The sequence below is a fragment of the Acomys russatus genome, chromosome 21 (assembly GCF_903995435.1).
Source record: "Acomys russatus chromosome 21, mAcoRus1.1, whole genome shotgun sequence".
Lineage (NCBI taxonomy): Eukaryota > Metazoa > Chordata > Mammalia > Rodentia > Muridae > Acomys > Acomys russatus.
Window position 1 is genome coordinate 31,303,063 of NC_067157.1, and position 19,867 is coordinate 31,322,929.

A 19,867-nucleotide genomic window follows, 5' to 3' on the forward strand; every position below is an offset into this window, starting at 1 on the left:
CAGGCACTAATTCAATTCCTGTAGTAGTGTACAGACTTAAACAGAAGCAAATGTCACACAACCCAGTGACCTCTGAAGCCAGAGCTTTTTAAATGCAGTTTGGTTACATGGCCATGGGAAATTGGACATGTGACCTAATGGACAGAGAGCAGCAATCTCACACATAGATGAGAAAGCCACCCTAGTTATGGTCTCAGGGGCACTTTGCAAGATAACCACTCCTCAGTGGATTCTGAGTCACAACCATCCTCCCCCAGCCAACTTTAGCTCTCAGTTAAGGGTGTGGCCCTGGGCTGGCCACTAAAGGGATGACATACATCTCAATGTAAACTTCCCATAGTATACAAATTATACTCAGAATCTGGAGTCGTGGGACCCACCCAGAATCCCATGTCTAGCAGACTGAGCAGGAGCATTACAGCTTCAAGGGCAGGCTCAGCTATAAGGTAGGATCTTGCAGAAAGAAAGAAAGAAAGAAAGAAAGAAAGAAAGAAAGAAAGAAAGAAAGAAAGAAAAGAAAGATTTTTGTACTCAGAAAATGAACAAGACGACTCAGTGTGTAAAAGTATTTGCCACACAAACTTGACAACCTGGACTCAATCCCTGGAAGCCACTGTAGAGGAAGAGAACTGTTCTTTGAAATACACACATACACACATGCACGCACGCACGCATGCATACACCACATAAGAAACCATAAATTACATTAAATATTTTTTTAAAAATTCAGTGTGGAAATTTATATATACACAGAGAGAGAGAGAGAGAGAGAGAGAGAGAGAGAGAGAGAGAGAGAGAGAGATCTCTTTACAATGTGTCTCTTCTCAAAATCTTGAGACTGATTCAATACATGTTGTTTTTCAAAAAAGTCATCGTATCACAGTGTGCTTCTTAGTAGTCTTCTTATACACACATTCACTCAATAAATGCCAGATCCCCAGAGGAGAATAAACACAATATGAGAAGATCAACTCACTTCGCCTTACCCATCAACATCACAACCCTTCCGGTTTGTCCAGAATAGAGGGCTGTGAATCAAAAAATTTAGTCTTTCCCCACAAAAAAAAAAAAAGGCCCCCCCAAATTACCCAGTCACCATTGTCATCATCATCATCATCGTCGTCGTCATCATCATTGTCATCCCACACTGGGGTTCTCAAAATGCTAATGAGTCTAGAATTATTACCCTGTGACAATAAGACACTTACCATGAAAACTTATCAAGATACACTTATTACAGCATGGAGGATGTTATTTATATGAAAATATTGGAGATATAAAGTGTTAACACTCCAAATAATGACTCTGGAAGGAATGTTGTGTTGGGAGAGATAGAGGAATTCCCATGACCGAATCAGAAAAGATGGAAAAGGATAATATAATTTCTAAAAGTTAAAATATAGTAAATATGGCCATGTGGTGGTGATACATGCCTTCAATCCCAGCACTCAGGAGACAGAGGCAGGTGAATCTCTGAGTTCGAGTCCAGCCTGGTCTACAGAGCAAGTTCCAGGACAGCCAAGGCTAAACAGAGAAACCCTGTCTCAAAACAAATATGTGTGCACATATTTATAATAAATAAACACAGTATATAACAACAGCTGTATGTTAGTAATAATAAAAGTAGGGCTGGATATGGTGGCAATCATTTTTTTTTTTATTTTTTTTTTTTATTTTTTTTTTTTTTTTTTTTTTTTTTTTTTTTTTTTTTTTTTTTTTTTTGTGGCAATCATTTTTAAAGCCAGCACTCAGAAGGCAGACGTGGTGGATCTCTGTGAGTTAAAGGCCAGTCTGATCTACAGAACAAGTTGCATGGCCAGCTAGGGCTACGCAATAAGACCCTGCCTCTGACGATGATGATGACGACGACGACAATATAAGCATATGTTAATAAGGCAAATGTCAAATTTCTATAATCTCTTCTATACTGAGCTTCTTACTGATAAAAGATAACTTTTAAATTAACCTTTAATTTTAGATTAGCAAGTCACACTTTCCTGGAGGGCTCTAATTAGCACAAATAAGCGGCCAGCTGATTATTCATGGCTGAGAAGGAAGAGAGCAACTTTAAGCAGGACTGTGGTGACTGTGTTTCCTCCCATTCCCTGGCTGGGGACAGGGCTCGGGACTTCTAGAATGTTCAGCAACGTCTGTGCCTCTGTGCAAAAGTTCCAGTCCCTCTCAGCTTCCTTGTGATCAGAGTTAACTGTCAGGAACCGCCTAGCAGAAGTGGGCTGAGCACTGAGCAAACAGGAGCAGCTGTTCTCTCTTCCACAATGAGAGGTTCCAAATATGAACACAAACTTTCTTTCCCAAGCAGTTTCTGATAGATTTGTCTTAAATTCTGATCTTTTTCAAAATAAAGCTTTGCAGGAAAACATTTACTAATGAATTTGATCTGTTCAAACTTTCGTGGACTAATGAGTTTTATTAATCTAACAACACACACACACACACACACACACTGCCTGTAAGAAAAAAAAGAGAAATCTAGGTCACTGTCTCACACCCACATTTAAACATTCATGAGGCCCATTGAATGCTGGTGTTATTTCCCATGTTGTCATTGACTTCATGTATACAAGTCACTGAGAAAGTGTCCAACAAAGCATCCTATTCTCCATTCCTGAGATAAAGCAATGATATGGCATCATCTGCAATGTGCGCACTTCCTTTTCCCACCCAACCCAAGCATCCTTATAAAAATGAAATAAGAAAAATTTAAAACCTCTCACCAACATTGTTTGTATGAAGCAACCGTGGTTTTAAGCTCCCTAAAGCCCAGTTGCTCTCATTTGTTTTTCTAAAGCACGGTATGTTAAGTCTGATCCTTAAAAAAAAAAAAAAAATGGGGCAAATATTTTGCCATGCACCTTATCTCATGCATACAAGTGAATATCTTATGACGTTTCCATTTTTAACCAATGTTCTTTTCTTCCAAAGTGTAAAGAAACCAGAGCCCACACCCACGTTGTCCCCATGGATGTCTTCAAATGTCCTAAAGGGCACACACCTCACAGGCCTAAGGCAGCATCGATTAGCACACTTTGATTGTTCACCCTCACTCCGTTCTCAGCATCTCTGATCAGGGAAGAGGCTGATCCATCTTCCTTTAGCATGTCCTAAGAGTCTAAGAGTCGGTGGCAGGAAGAAACAAATAAAGGCATTTTGACAATTTTTAGAGGTCTTTGTAAGTATCAATTTTCAAAAAGATTTTTTAAAAAGCCTTCTGCTTTGAATTATTCACTTACTAGTCAATGACACATTTAGTATTAAATTATACATCTAGATGTGTTTAAGTCTACATTTGTTTAGACTTCAGCAAGTTATAAAATGTGCACAGTACTATTTGTTAAAAACTAAAAGCCACATAAACATTTTTCTCACAGTCTATTCCAAGACTGGGCTAATGCTGACAGTATTGGCTACAAAAAAAAAAAAAAGAAAGAAAGAAAGAAAATACAGTTTCTAGGCATAATGTATTTTTGTTTTGTAAGAAATATTCAATTATGTGAAACAAATTATCCAGCTTTCCACAGTGTTTTTTCCTGAGAAGAAAGAATTATAGGCAACAATAATTCATCATTTCTTACTTGAGTGCATATTTGGACATTTTTTACAGCCAAGAGGAGCAGAATATTATTTGAAGTCACTTCCTCTAGAATAAAACAGTGTGTAATCCTTACCAGTGTCTGTATAAATGCTCAATTTCAAAATGGAAGACAAAAGGAAGCCCGTGTGTGTTTGTTATGTCTTGTGAGGCCAATTCAGTTTACCTGTTCAAGGTGTAAAGGGCGTTGGAAACACTGGTTTATATGCCTGCACTGCCGTGAACATCTGTAGTATCCCTTCCTGTGCGTAACCGACAGAAGGTGTTACATACTCACCAGGACATAGAAGCATGCATACATGCGTGTATGTATGTATGTATATATGTATACATATATACTCAATCTTGACTCAGTAGTCAACCATCATTCTAATCTGTGTGTGCATGTCCATGTGAGTGCCTATCCATGTATTGTGTGTCCATGTGAGTGCATGTTCATGTGTGTGCAGAGTGTGGGCATCAGCATACATACATGTGCGGAAAGCAGGGACAACCTTCAGTATTGGTACTGGCCTTCCATCATAGTTGAAATAGAATCTCTTTGTTGTTTGTTGTCACATACAATGGGGCAACTGGCCTTCCGGCTTTAAGAATTCTCCCATCTCCATCTCCCACCTCACCGTGGGACCACTGGGATTACAGATGTCCTGCAATGCCTGAATTGGCATGTGGGGCAGGCGGGTCTGGGGATTTGAACTCAGATACTCACACTTGCATCACAGACACTTTACCCACTGAGCCATCTCCCCAACACAAGAAGTAAATCATTATTTTATATGGTTTCTACATGTTTCCACTTTTTACCAAATTAAGCAGATGTACCTCCTTTTGGGGGGCGGAGGAACTGTCAATAAAACAGCTTTCTGGGAGAAAGAGGAATAAAATTAAGTTGCAGTGACAGGCTCAGCTCAACAAATATTCTATAAAAAATCCTGGCTGTTCACATCTTGGACGAGTTGCACAACAAAATCTGATTTTGTTCTTTTGTTTTGTCTGATTTTAAGCAAAGAGATTTGAATGACTATTTGGGATTAGACGTGTAGGTACAACTTTCATTGTCTATACAACTCAGATGATTAGAAATGTAATAGTACTGCAGCTTTATGGCATAATATGGGCTTTCAAATCTCTTCCTTTAAAACTCTGAGACACAAAGTAGAATTTGTTACTTAAAAGTAACCTAATCGCCATGACTGACATGACCATTGTTTGGATCTTCGCGCTTTATCCCGACATGCCTCCTTTGCCGCTGCTGTTTTCCTTCTCCAACGCTAGGACAATCTGTCTCAGCTGAGCCCAGATGAGGCTTGGCTTTTCCGCACGTCGCCATTAACCTGAAACTAACCACTCGCCTTGGGTGTTATCAAGAAACTGATTTATTTTTCAGGACAAGTTAATGTTATCTAAAGCAACGCTATTGTCCTCTGTCACCCATCAAAATATTCTGGAGCAAGAAATTTTTTTTTCAATCGGCTTAGCTGACCTTACACAGTTTAACTGTCAAATAAATTCTATAATGGACAGCTTAGCAATCTAATTTGGTAACCCTTGTGGAACTCCCTCCTCGGCCCTCCCTCGTTTTTTTCCCTAAAAGGTTCAAGAAACAGCAATCACAGCACTGACGTCCAAGCTGGCGCTTGTAAAGTTTTTTTTTTTTTTTTAATGCTGTCCTTGGCATTCTTAAATAGTCTTAGCTTTCCTTGCATCAAGGTGTCTTATTAGTCACCTTTCCTATAGGATGACTTCCTCTGCTATTTCCATTCAGCAAATAAAGTGGAAAATATGTCACAGAAGTTATCTTCCACTCCAGCTCTAAGTTCCATCTCACAAGTGCTGCCATCTCTGAAATGAGGCAGATCTTTTCCTCTGTGTATAGGCATGCTTTATCTTTAACCACTGTTGAGACTCCATCTTGAGCAAAGCAGGCGCAGCCTACAAGTGGACCCTTACACACGGAAATCCTCTGCTCAGGAGAGACATAGAACTCGATGAGCCTAAAGCATTGATGCTGCAGAAGAAAGAAAACCACAGAGAACCCTGGATGTTGACACCAAAAGAGCTGAGCCAAGCTGGACCGGAGATAAGAAACCTCCGAATGAGGTTAAGGGGGGGGGCGGGGGGCGGCAGGGACAGTTATACAGTCCTGGCTACCCGTCAAGAGGGCTTCTACCTCCAGTGGGAACTTAAGATCTCTGCTCAGCAGTAGAGGCCTTAGGGCCAAGCAAACTCAGCCCTGGAGCCCCGACTTCTTTTTGCAAATCAGACAGCCAGAAGAATTTTCAAATAAATACCTAGAACAATCTTACTGAAATTCAGCTGTCTACAAATACTAATGGGATATCTGCTTTCTTTTTAGCATTATTTAAAGCCTGGAGGCTTTTACAATAGTCAGATTCATGTCTAGTGTCTGTGAGGTGCAGAGCTGAAAGGTATCAGGTACTGGAGCAGAAAACTGAGGAAGAAGTTGGATGTGATGGTGCCTGTCCAGACTCCCAAGACCCAGCCCCTGTGCTACAACAGCAAGAGTATTGTCACAAAGGAAAAAGAGCATTGAGCACAACACCCCATAATTGCCAAAGGCATCTTATGACTGGGCTGGTCTGTTTTGCTTCTTTGGAAAGAAATAAAATAATAATGTTATCATTATATTTGGTGATGATTTGTTATTTGATAATAATGAGATAAAACCCACTCGACAACAAATATTTAAAGAAAGGGAGGCGCGCCACATTTGTCCCCCTCTCTCTGAAGCCGATTCCTCTCAATATCTTGGCCATCTGCATTCATATAACATGGATTTTATTCATAACTGGCTCACATTGCATGAGAAACGCAAAAAGAAGAAAACCAAAGTAAACAAATTGCAAAATGAGAGATCACCTGCTAAGTCTTTATGAGCGAGTGAGTGAGTTCTGTAGTCCAGTGTGTGTGTGTGAGAGAGAGAGAGAGAGAGAGAGAGAGAGAGAGAGAGAGAGAGAGAGAGAGATTTCATTTCAATAACAGTTTTAGAAACAAATGTAATATTTTTCTCTTGTTTTAGATGCTTTGAAGTTTACTTAAAGTCTTTCCAGATTCTCACAAAAGTTACCTGCGGATTAGCTCTGACCACAGGTTTATTTCAGAGATAACTCTTTCCCTGCGCTGTTGGGAGGGGAGGGAGAGGGCGGACGAAAGGAGAGTGCACGAAAGCCACGTGCAGGATAGCAATCATCAACTCTATTAAAAGGGCCCCCAATCGTCCAGCGCGCACTCAGGACCCACAGTCATTCCCCGGGTGTTGGCGCTCGCTAAGCGACACGTTGATGGGCCAGAAGACTGGGGAGGAACCTGACCCTGGAAATAGGGTGTTGCTTTTACACTCCCCGGGTATCTGTTACAAGTGAATTTCCTGTGGCGCCAGCAGGTATTTTGAGCAAGGAACCAGAGGGATCCCAGAGGGGCAGAATAGGGTGGAGGGAAACTGAGCTGCAAAGATGGGATCAAAGCTTTAGATATTTCAGAGGAAATCGGAAGATCCGGATTGCTTGGCCGAAGGGCTTTAGCATGAAGAAGGCACTTGTGATTTCATAGGCTTAGTGCAGCGAGAATGGGTAGGGGCTAGGAATAAACAGCACGGGGGAAGGGCAGGGAAGATCGCTGCAGACAAACGGGAGACTTGTGAGGTGTACCTGTGCTCTTTACCATGGGGGACCACCGAAGGCACTGCAGGCCCCTGAGCACCCCAGAGTGTTTGGGACATCTGCCACTGTTCCCAGAGATCCCGGGAACCCAGGAGGGAGAACAGAGGCTGTGGAGCCCAAAAAGACGTTGACTTTTCCCGCAGGCAGGGGCTTCCCAAGAGGTAGTAAAGGCAGAATTGTTAAAAAGCTGCCGATGGGCTGACGCACACAGCAGAAGTGAATTCTATTTATCTGAATTAAAGGTCTGGAGAGCCGACTGTTGAATCGAGGCATGCCATGTGAGACCTTGGCAAATTGAACAATGCAAGAGTTCGGAGTTCGGTCCCAGGTGACCCTGAGAGATGCCAAAACAGAAGGCTTGAGCCACCCAGGCACCGCTAGTCTCTAAGGGACTTGCCCAGAAGTGGAACCACCTGAGATACTTGCACTCTTCCTTGCAGCCCTGAGGGCCAGGTGCCCCTTCCCCGTTTGGGCAGATTGGCTCTGCCTGGCAGGCCTGAGAACCTTTTCTTTCCAGGTTCCGATCAAGTCATCAAATCTGCTACCCAGCTCTGGCGTCCTATTGGTGACCCTGTACCGGACTCACCTGGGTAAAAGTATTTTCGGTTGGCAGCTTCAAGACGTCATTTAGTGTCTTGGGTTCTTAATTGAAGACAATCCCAGTACAATGGATTCCCCATTGCTGCCCTGCCTTTCAACGGTTCACAAGCTTAACCTGAAAAGTTAACACTACTGCCTGTATTTTTTTCTACACTTATGTACTTAATCTTTAAAATCTTCAGATTTTTTGACGTTATACTAACCGCTACGTTAAAATCAAATACATTTGTTCTATTCGTCAGCAAAATAGGTGAATAAATTTCTAAGTGGCAATGCAATCAAATTTACCAGCCTTGCCCTACTTTCGATTCAATTTTGCCTCTACTTTAAGGATAATACAAGTATGCAGTAAATCTAAAAATACACAATGGTGAATAAAAACTACTTTGAATGTCAAAAAACAAAACATTCTTTTGATACTTTCATGATGATTCAAGCAATAAGGTTTATTTCTTTGCTTTTATTCTGGTTAAAGACCTAAGATTATGAAAGTGATCTAAATCAAGTTCCTCTTTATACCATAAAATGAATCAAATCCTTTCAGTTAAAAAGATAGAGGTTTAATGTGCCCAGAATATGAAGGGTTTTGTTTTTGTTTTTGTTTTTATAGCCCTTTTGATGGAAACTATTTGAACCTGAAAATTTTGCGTGACTATCTATCTTGCTAAAAGTCAGGGTGAGATAAAGTAGAGTCTGGCTGTGATTTCTCTTGGAAAGAAAACAATGAACTGACTGGTCATTTATCACAGTGCCAGGTCTCCCCCTTCTGCACCCTGCAGGGTGGCTGACTTAATTTGACATTGTTACATGGAGGTGCTTGCACCATTGCCTGTTGAGTATAGAACCAATTTAGTTGAAGAGTGAGTGCTAAACTATCCTTTTTATTGTATACAGAATGATAATGAACTGTGGGGACTTCGCTAACCCTTAATAAGAAGACAGAAGTAGCCCCCCAAGCTCTGCGCACACCCATCGGGTCTTCCCTCTGAGGACTCTGCTCTGCCATGTCCCCTATTACAATGGCTGGTTTAGAGTTGAGGGACCCACTTCAAAATGAGCTGCAAGGATATCTCTGACTTAGGCATCATGGAAATTGAGGGGATCGATTAATTCCTTTTTGTTCTGATGCAGGTGATTGTTTTAACCAAAATAGACACCGCATCGATCTTTTCTACAGATGCCTAAGCAACAAAAGGAAAAAACTCAGTATGCATGTGTATAATACAATCCAGTCTCGACTGTATGAATTTTGTAGTATTCAAACAAAGCTGGGTGTGGTACTCATTTCCTGTCATCCTGGCACTCTGGGAGGCTCAAACAGAAGGATGGCCAAGAGGTCAAAGACAGCCAGCTTGGGATAATTAGTGAGCTTCACACCCTCCTGAGCTACAGGGCAAGACTTGAGCTCTGTTTGGAGAAACATATTTGATAAGAAGAATTAAAGATCCGAACAACTACTTTACTTAAATAAGTTTTTAAAACTGGAAATAAATATATGCAAGATGAAGAATGATTTTTCTCAGTTATGTCACCAAAGAACATTAATGACACCAAGTTATCAATGACATTCAATTTGTTTGCTTTTTGGTATGTGTTTCTTTATTTGCTTTGCTGTTGAGACAGGGTCTCACTGTATAGCCTTGGCTGATCTGGAACTCATTATGTAGCCTAGGCTGGCTTCAGACTCATGGCAATCCTCCTGCCCCAAACTCCCAAGGGTTAGGATTGCAGGCATGTGTTACCATGTCTGGCTTAATTAACTTTTTAAAATTAACAAATACATTTTTAAATTAAAAATCTAAAATTTCATTTCACAGGTTTGCATCTGTATTTAGGTTTATGGACTCATTATATAAAATTTTTTAAATGTGTCTGTTTACTTAGGTATCAATGTATATTCATAAGACACGTTGATATATGGCACCTCACAATTTTCTTATTTATCCTTTCAAATGTCATGGCAATATAAGAATTGAGTAGCCAAGCCTATTAAAAGTTTGCAAACATTTTTTATGGAAACTGCATTAAATGTATTAGCTTAAATAAGTAACATCTTCAAAATACTGAGAGTTCAGAGTCATGAGTGACTATGTTTTTAGGTGAGATACAACCCCCACACACACACACACCCAACCCCAGTTTTTTAATGTTTCTCTGTGAAGTAAATACAGCACAAGAGAAACTGTAGTGTCTAAGTCAAAGCTCTTGAATTGTCCCCATGCAGTTGCAGACACATTATGTACCAGACAAACAATAGCAATGGCTCTTCCCTCAGGAAGATGTAATAAGAATTAAGTGAGAAGCTTCTTTTAAAACATTTAGCTAAGACAGTATTGGGCAACGGTAGCTTCTCAATAGTGGTAGCTTCTCAATAGTGTTTGTCTTACTAGGGCCTGAACTCTAAAGTGCTTGAATACTTGTTTTCTTGTTACTGTTATGAATACTGTTTCTTGTTACTGTTTCTAATTTTCTAGAAGATTATTACTTGACTTAATTACTTGCAACACCAATTTATCCTATTAACTTATTCTCTTATTCTTTCTAGAACTTTTCAACTATTCATTATAAGTCTTCTAATTATGCTGGTATGCAGTTTTATCAGAAAGTACAACTTCCTCCACCTGCGATGCTTTAGCCATTAATTTCTCTCTTGTTTAATTGCTTTAGTTAAGACTCCCAGAATCATATTATATCTGCACAGAGATAACATGACCTTTGTCCTTGACTTTAATGGGACAGTATCTAGAACTCCAAAACTATGAGCAAAATTTAACTACTTGTAGGTTACCTATTGTAGGCTGTTTTGTTATGGCAGCTCAAGCCAAGAAAGGAGAGATTCAATCCAAAGGCAATAGAAAGAGAAGACTGACATGCATAGATTTGTACTCAAAGGCCAGTCTGGCTAAATCACGAAAAATGGAGAAATTGGGTAGAACAAAAGATGCCAAGAGGCCACTCTGAGGGAAGCCCATTAAGGGTTGGTCTGAAGGAGAACAGCAGCTAGCTTCCACACTACCGCTGCCTGGGAAGATGGAAGCAGTGGGATGAATTCCAGAGTAGAGTCACAGAAGTGATGATAGAATATCCTCCATGCAAGATGCAGGGGAGGAGAGTCTGCTAATCAGTCCTGGGCTCCAGGCTTCTGATTTCTGCAATGGAATTGCTCCCACAGAATGAAGTAAGTTTTCCCTGCCCTTGGCTTAGACCTGTGGGCATGGGAGTATATCAGTTTCTACATATATGACAAAGATAACAGACCACGTACTTAAAATAGTTTGAAATATTATTTCAAAAATCTGAAAAAAAAAATACCTCTGAGAAAACACCCGTTTGTTTGACAAAAGAAATTCTGTTTGGAGATTTCTCCATTAAGAATCAGATCAACCGCTTGAGTGATTAAAAGATGGTGTGAACATTGAGAATATTTCCATCAGAAAGACCTGGACTCCCTCAGCCTCTCCCCGCCTTGACTGAGTGAATGTGGGCACGTCATAGCTCCACATAAGATGGTGGGTTCATGTCTATAAAGACTCACACTACTCCTACCTGGGAACATGTTTGTAAGGATTGAAAATGATGCTATGCCAAGCCTGCATGCCTCCTGCAGGACTGTTGCTTTCTCTTAAAGCCTAAGGGGACTTGGGGTGTCAACAAATTTGCCTACAATTCACAAGGTCCTCCTGAAAGCAAACCAGCTAGCTATGCCTTCACAGCTGGGTGAAAATCAGTCTACAGCCCTTTAAATAAAAACAGTACTATGAGAGACTGTAATAGCAAATGAGTCATTTCTTTAATGGTTTTTATATGGTATGCATTTTTATTAGTTTTTACAGTCAAAGCATAATACCTCAGAATTTTTATTCATAGTTTTCTTTTAAAAAAAAAACCCAAAAGCCAGTGAAGTTATTTCCTTTCATTGTAACTACATACAATTATTTAATAATAAAATGATTGAAGATTAATAAAAAGTGTTTCCAAGTTTGCAACAATGACGTCTTTACTTTCTATAATCAATATATACTTTATAATAAGTGCCTATAATAATACATTTATGTATACTTCCATTTTTCTTTCTCTTTATATTTCACAAATGAGTAATTTTATGAACTCTTAATATGCAGTGTGGAATTAATTGCTACCATAGATTATGTTTTTACCGAATAATCATATGTGTTGAAGAAATGTAAAACATAACTTTACAGACTAGGGTTCAGCCTTTTGACAGACTTAGCCGTTCTACATGAATTCCTCATTTGAAATCCTTAAAGGTCATTTGGTAGAAAAATCTTTGTTCACATACAAAACACAGCTTACTAATTTTATTAAAACAGAGGCTACGAGTGGCCCTAATTCTCTTACATTAAAATCTTACCTATCACTGAGCAGAGGTAAAGCACACTTTTAGTCCCAGGTGGATCTCTGTAAATTTGAGATCAGCTTGGTCTACTGAGCGACTTTCAGAATAGTCTGGGCTACACAGACACATAGAAACACTGTCTGGAACACCCCCTCAAAAAACAAACAAACAAAACCTGAAGTATCTGAGAATCTCAGCTATTTTAATTCTCTTGAAATTTGAATTCTGGTTATTTCTTAAAATACAGATAGTCCATACCATTTGAAATCATTTTGTTAGATAGTACAGAGATTTTCACAGTTACAGGGATTCATGTATGAATTCAAAATGATTCAAAATGATCAGCAGACTATAGGTCTTTAAGAACACGCCAGACAGACAGACAAAACAAAGGAAAACACAAATCTATATCCCGAAGTATATTAGGAATACAAAGCAGAGCGTGTGGTGTCAAGGGCCGGCACTGATGTGAGTGAGCACACACGTGCATCCGTACAGATGAAGTGTACGGATCTCACTTCATCTGTAAAACAAGCATGTACCACTAACAGGATTGACTATAACCACGCCCCAGTGCCAGCAGCCAGCAGGAGGAAGCTGGAAACAGGAATCCAGTTGACCCCAATCCTGACTGCTAGTCTGCCTCTCCTCAGTACCCTCCCTCCAGGCAATTCAGTGAAAGAAAGGAGAGTCCCCATAGGCTGAGTCAATCTCCTTCTGCTTTAGGCTAGCTACATCGGGAACCAACGAACAGACATCATTTATTCAGAGCCCAGATTTAAATCTATAAAGTAGCCCAAGGCAGAGAAAGGTTAGCTCAAAGTACATGCTAAATGAAAGAAGGAGACTCTGAGTCTAACGTCATCATCGTTGTCAACATTGTATCTCGTGGTTTGTGTTCACAAGGACAGCCTGCTGCTCCATAAGGCATGGCTGCTACAGCTGAACACATTCTATTCCAGCCTGGAAAATGAGTAGAAATGAAGGTATGCTTACCTCATGTATGGAAGGTTCTAGTAAATGAAATGAAGCACTGAATGAAAAACTGACCCCAGGGGACCGAATCCCAGGCATTAGCTTTTGGAGGTATTGATAGCATTGTTATACTTATTTAATTGTGCTTTATATTTCAACTAAAGGTAAAGACTACTTGTGCTATAAATCAGAACCTGCAGGTTCACACAATTGCTCAAGTACAACAGTGACAATATCAAATGCGTTTAATGAGAGTTCTCTCAAGCACTAGGCACAGCCAAATGTTCCAAACAAGTCACACAAGTCACAGTAAGCTTCCACTTCCCGCCACAGCCCCATAGATTACAGTGTATCTATACTCTCACTTTAAAATCACGTCTCATCACCCTTGTATTCGTTTATCTTTCTCAAATAGGTTTCTAAATTCTGGACAGAAAAATATGCTAAGTATTTAGCTAGCAAGCACTGAATGCTGGGTGTACAGAAACAAACCTTTGAGCTCTGCTCCCTGTTCTTGCCCTTTCCGTTGTTCTAGCTTAGTCTGGGGTCAGCTGGAGTATCACGAAGGCCGGGACAAAATCGGCTGTTCACCCACTTAAAGAACATTACTTCACTTTTAACAGTCCCGTAATGTTATAATATTAGAATACTCAGGAAAGATTACTTTTTCAGACTATCCAACGTTTATTTTAGTTATTAAACAAGTCATCCATGCTTGGGACATGGTATACCTGTTCACATCATCTAAAGTGACTTAAGCTCTGACCAAAAAGTGATTGGCCTGAGCCGCTTTGGGGCTGCAGCTAGAACTCAATGGCACAGGACTTGCCTGGTGTGCACAGCTGTGGGTTTGCTTCTAGCACTGAAGAAAAGGAAGGAGAGAGAAAAGAAGACGCAGCAATGAGGAGTCCCTTTGGGTGGGTAGATTTGTCCTCCATAACATTCCAAAGAACACAGGGCTTTGACAAAGCTCAGGGTTTCTGGTATCTTAAAACATTATTGGGTTTTTTTGTTTTGTTTTGTTTTTGATGACGTGTTTTTAAGTAGGTTTTGGTTTATTGTCATTATACAAGCACAGTTTGGGCCCAAACTGGTTTCAGAAACTGAAAACTCTGGCCATTTCTCCCTTCTTTGTAGGCAGGGATTTTTTTTTCCTTTCTCATCAACAGCCATTGGTGAACACAGGAGCTACTATGAAAGAGGAAATAAAGACTTTAGTGTTGAGCGTGCTCCTTTTAAGATGCATTCCTATGGAAGTGCTCAGAAATGCGTGAACATTCATTCCTGATCTTTAGAAACCAAATACATAGTAGGAAGCAACTGTAGAACTAGAATCGTAGAAATGCTCATTAAAACCGAAACTTGCCTGGAGATGGTGACACACACCTTTAGTCCTAGCACTAGAGAGGCAGAGGCAGATGGATCTCTGAGTTGAGGCCAGCCTGGTCTACTGAGCTAGCTCTAGAACAGGCGTAAGGTTTGAGAAACCCTTACTCAAAAAACAAACCAACAACAAAATGTCTGTGGTCCTTATATGAGGGAAAATGAGCCACATGGCCTCAAGGGGCCCGTGTTCACACGGCTGTGTGAGAAGAGGCTACTTAAAAGCACTATGATCAATGATAATTTGAAGTCATTGCTTTGTTATGCTGCAGGATACAAGCAAAGAAAAGAATTGAAGTGATATACCATTGTATGAAATAACAGGAGAAAGGCTTCTAATAACTCGAAATGCCCATCAATCAGGCAGTAGTTAATTTATAGTGAAAAAAATCATAGACCATAATGCAACTATTAGAATGAAAAGCACTTGTACATGCTGTCATACAATGCAATTCAGTGAGCTTGCCTAGCACGCACCAGTCAGCACTGAAAGGAAACTGAAGGAAACAGCGGGGGAAGAGAATAGAGCAGGGAGAAGGGCTTCTAAGCTTTAGCATACAAAATATCTACCACTTGTGTAAGTTTGAAATAAGCCAGATACGATTGTCACATAAACTGGATATCTATATATCTATATTAATAAGAGATAAACAATGATGGTGGTGATGATGGTGGTGAACATGATGGAGAGAGATAGATGCTACGTAGGTAGGTAAATATAGATAGTAGATAGATGATAGAGAGAGATGATAGAGAGAGATAGAGAGATAGATGACAGATACATAGGTAGATAGATTGCTAGATAGATACATAGATGATTGATGATTATAGGTAGATACTAGATGAGAGAGAGAGAGAGAGAGAGAGAGAGAGAGAGAGAGAGAGAGAGAGAGAGAGAGAGAGTAGGTAAATCAAGGAAAATGTTTTGATAAACTCTAAGGTGGACCACCGTGTAGAGATGAGAGAGGACACTGAGAAAAAAGAGGAGTGGAATGCCCATGTTTGATTAGTTCACACTTAGCAGCTCTGGTTCCAGGCGGAGCCTGGCACCCAGAAATTCAGCTAACACAGAGAAGTAGGAGATACAAGTGGACTAATTGAACAATTAGGCACTAGCCTGTCTGTGTGAGTCAGCTGTGACTTCAGGCTTTTTACCTATACACAAAAATGAACCCCATCTTCCTCAGATCAGGCCGGGTTGTCTGCCATGCCTCATATACAAAATCTACCCAAAACTTTCTTTTTATTTGAGATTTCATCTACATAATGTAACAGAGAACACTTACATGTGCACTTCAGTTCATCCAAATGATTTGATTTGTCTATTATGTTAGTCTGGGTCCTGCAGCTCTTGGCGGCACAGCTCGCCAAGCAGCACAGCAGTGACACTGAGCATCTTGCATGTGGAAAAGGATAAGGTGAGCTGCACAGCTGCGTGCATCTCTCTCTAGCTCCTAACTACAGATGTGATTGGGCTAGCCACCTGATGCTCCCCCTCACACCCTACCTCCCCCTGACTGGGCTGTGCCCTTTCAAACTTTAAGACAGAATAAACCTTTCCTACCTCGTGCCACAACATGAGAGAGCAACTAATGTATATAGCAATTAAAAACACCTACAACCAGTAATGCAAAATAAAATCTTCAACACCACAATACCAATGGTGCTGCTTGTGCTCCTCAAATTATATTCCTGTTTCCCAAGCTTAAAATAAATCTGTACTTTGAACTTTGCACTCCACCATTCCTATGCCTGTGCTTCTATTAATATATATATTAATATCCTTAGATAATCAAACACATTTCTGTGGCTTAAATTTTTATTCAATACATTAGAGATTTGCCTGTATAGCTCACATAACTTTCTCTGTCTAATATTAAGCTGTCATTCGTCTATCTTGCATTTCTCAATTTGTTGCTCTTTGTACCTGTGTGAGTCACACCGACTGCTAACTTGGCAGGATGTAGGTTAATCCAGGTGACAAGCAAGCGTCTGGGCGCATCATGAGAAAGCGCCCAAATTAGGAGAGTTGGAGTGGGAGATCCACTCTGACTGTAGGATACATTCCGCACTCCCCATGGGAGACCTCTCTCCCAAACGGCTAACTGAAAGGAGCCCTTTCTCCCTTCAAGTTGCTTTCATCACATAATTTTATTACAGAAACAAAGTAACTAATATATTAGGGATTTAGGTGAAAACAAAATATATCTCAATGTCTATACAAAACTTGGCGGTTAAGAGTGCATACAGCTCTTACAGGGAACCCGAGTTTGCTCACAGCACCCACATCAGGCAGCTCACAGCCACAGGTAACTCTGGCTCCAGGGATCTGACACCCTTTCCTGGCCTCTGAATGCCACCACACTCACACTCCCATGACTCCACACAGACGCATGCGTACATATATAAATGGAGACTGAGCAAAGAGTCATCCCACACCGCTGGGACTTCACTTTTCTTGCTTCTCCTTAAAACATGCAAATAACCCATACACTTACTAAGATTAAACATGAAAATGCTGGCTTGAGGCTGGAGTTATGGCTCAGTGTGTGTCACCCAGCAGGTGCTCGTAGGCGCTGCCTCTTAGGGTCTTTCTGCTCTCTTCAGTGACTTTCCCCCATCCAGCCCTGGGTGTAGAGGTTGCATTTTAGATGTCTTAACTGGGGTTGGGCAGCTCATGGTCACTGATTCTCTGCATTTCAGCCAGCTGTAGATCTCTGTAGTATCCTCTGCCTGTTGCAAAAGAAAACTTATTTGATGAAGGTTGAGTGCTACACTTATCTGTGGGTCTTTCTAGACAAGATGCTACACCCATGAAATCCCAACAATATGGCTGTGCCAACATGCATAGGAGAAGTTTCACAAGATGCCAGCCCTATGTAAAGGCTATAAACAATCCATGGCTATTGAAAAGGGAGAATCAGTCCTCTCCTTCAATTTTGAGCAGTGAGACAGCCCTAAACACATGTACACCAATCAACACTCAATGGACTCAAAAGGTTTATAGTGTGTGTGTGTGTGTGTGTGTGTGTGCCTGTGTTTGCTTGTTTGTTTGAGTTGTATGTGTGTCTCTGTGTGTGTCTGTGTGTTTGTTTGGATTGTGTGTGTGTATGTCTGTAATAACAATAATAATTGAAGAAGACTTGAGAGAGGAACGGGGAAAAAGTTGAAGTGGGGAGAGGGATGAGGTAGACTATGTACAAAAGGTACCAATATACGAAGTCCTCAAAAAATTAAAAATTTAAGTTATAAAAGAGAAATAAAAGCTCAACAACCTGAATTTAATCCCAGGATCCTCGTGGTGGAAAATGAGAGCTGATGCTGACAAATTGTCATCTGACCTCCACGTGCACACTGTCACGTGTGCATGCACACACGCACATGCAAATGCATAAATGTAAGTAGGCATGTATGTAAAAAAGAAAAGCTTTTAAACATTGGCTCTTAGGTAGGTCTGGGCTCCTGTATTGTGCCAAGCAGCTCATTAAAAATTGCAGTATCTGTCAAATTAAGATAAATAAAACATTCATATGTGCCAAAATAATCAGTGAACCTCAAAACCATGTAAGTGAAAGGAGAGTCGGAGACTTTCTGACGCCTGCTTGTAGTGCTGCACATCATGTACTATATGGACAAAGCTACAGGCACAGCCTGCAGGCCGATGGCCACACCCGAGCAACGGGAGTGGGAATGAAACACAAATGGCACCAAGAGTCAAAGCTGGATTACAGTGACAGTGCTTACACAGTCATATAAATTTACTAAAATTAAATTGTAAGATGGATTTTTATCATGTGAAAATTGAGTTGTTAAAAAATGAACAGCTGTCCTATCTGTGCAATGCTAAGTCTGCCTCTCTTGCCTTTTATTTTTATTAATACCCACCATAAACTGTTTTTTATTATAAGAAAAAAAAAAAAAAACAAAGTCCCATTATGTAGCTCCAGACGGCCTGGAACTTGCTGTGTAGACCAGGATGACCTTAAACTCCACAGCTCCACCTGGCTCTGCTGCTGAGGTACTGGGAGTGAAAACTTGTGATGCTACTTTTGCGTGGGTGAAAATCCTGATCTACTAAGTTTTAACAGTTACGTAAGCTGTGTGCTAGTTTTAAAGTAAAGTCAGAGAGGGAAAAATACATCAAGACTTGTTCGTGGGTGCTCATGACAAGAAGGACTCGGTTTCCTTTACAGGGCTGGCCACTGGGCACCTCGCCATGCTCCAGTGCATATATGGGCAGCACAAACTGGACTTGTTTCCTCCTCCTCCTCCTCCTCCTCCTTCTCCTCCTCCTCCTGCTCCTCCTCCTCGTTATTTCAGGGGAGGTCACAGGGTATAGGGCAAGTGGACTTGGGAGGACTAGGAAGTGAGTGTGTGATCAGGGAGCATAATGTGAAATTCCCCAATAATCAATATAAATATTAACTTTGTGTGTCTAGATGCCATACTGGACAGACAGCACCAGCCACATGGGAGCAGAGTTGCTGAAATGGCAGCAGCAGGCCACAAAGGATCTTATATCAGGGTGAGGGGCCATTACAGGAGACACCTCACACTTTATTTTCCTTCCAGGCACTCAGGCCAAGGTTTCAGGAATTCCTTGACCAGGTCAACAGCTACTTGCACTATAGAATTACCTCCACCCTCGTTATAACGTAGGTCTCACCTACTCTTTTGAATCTCTCCTTCCCTTAGGTCAGAGGCATTCACAATATTTTCCCAGAAGTCTACAACTAATAGTCAAGTTTGTTGCAGAAGACATAGGTGATAATTGAAGTAAGCTGTTGTACATATCTTCAAAGCTGAGGGTTCAGAATGATTTGGACAAATCAATCTCACTCGTTGGGGACATGACATTAAATGAAAGAGAGCATTTGTATGTCAATATGACCCAGACTTTATGCTATATTATCAGAAAATAAATAAAAAAAATTTTCAACACAGTTTGAAAATTCACAGTGAGATTTATGGAACAAAGAAGAAGCATAAACAATTTAAATTCTTCTCGCCCCTCCCCACCCCAAATGCTCATTTCTCCATCATCTGTATATGCCTGAAGAAATTGTCTAGGTTTGTCCTAGTGACGAAAATTCATCTGATGGCTTGGGCTGCATGGAAACAGTGTTCAGTGAAGAGCATTGATGAAGGTCAACACTCACAGTAACGATCACTCACAGATAAAGCCAGGACCATTCTCAGCATTCTTCCTACAAAGCTTGGAGGTGACCAAGCATGGCCCCACACACTGCATCTTTCTTATAT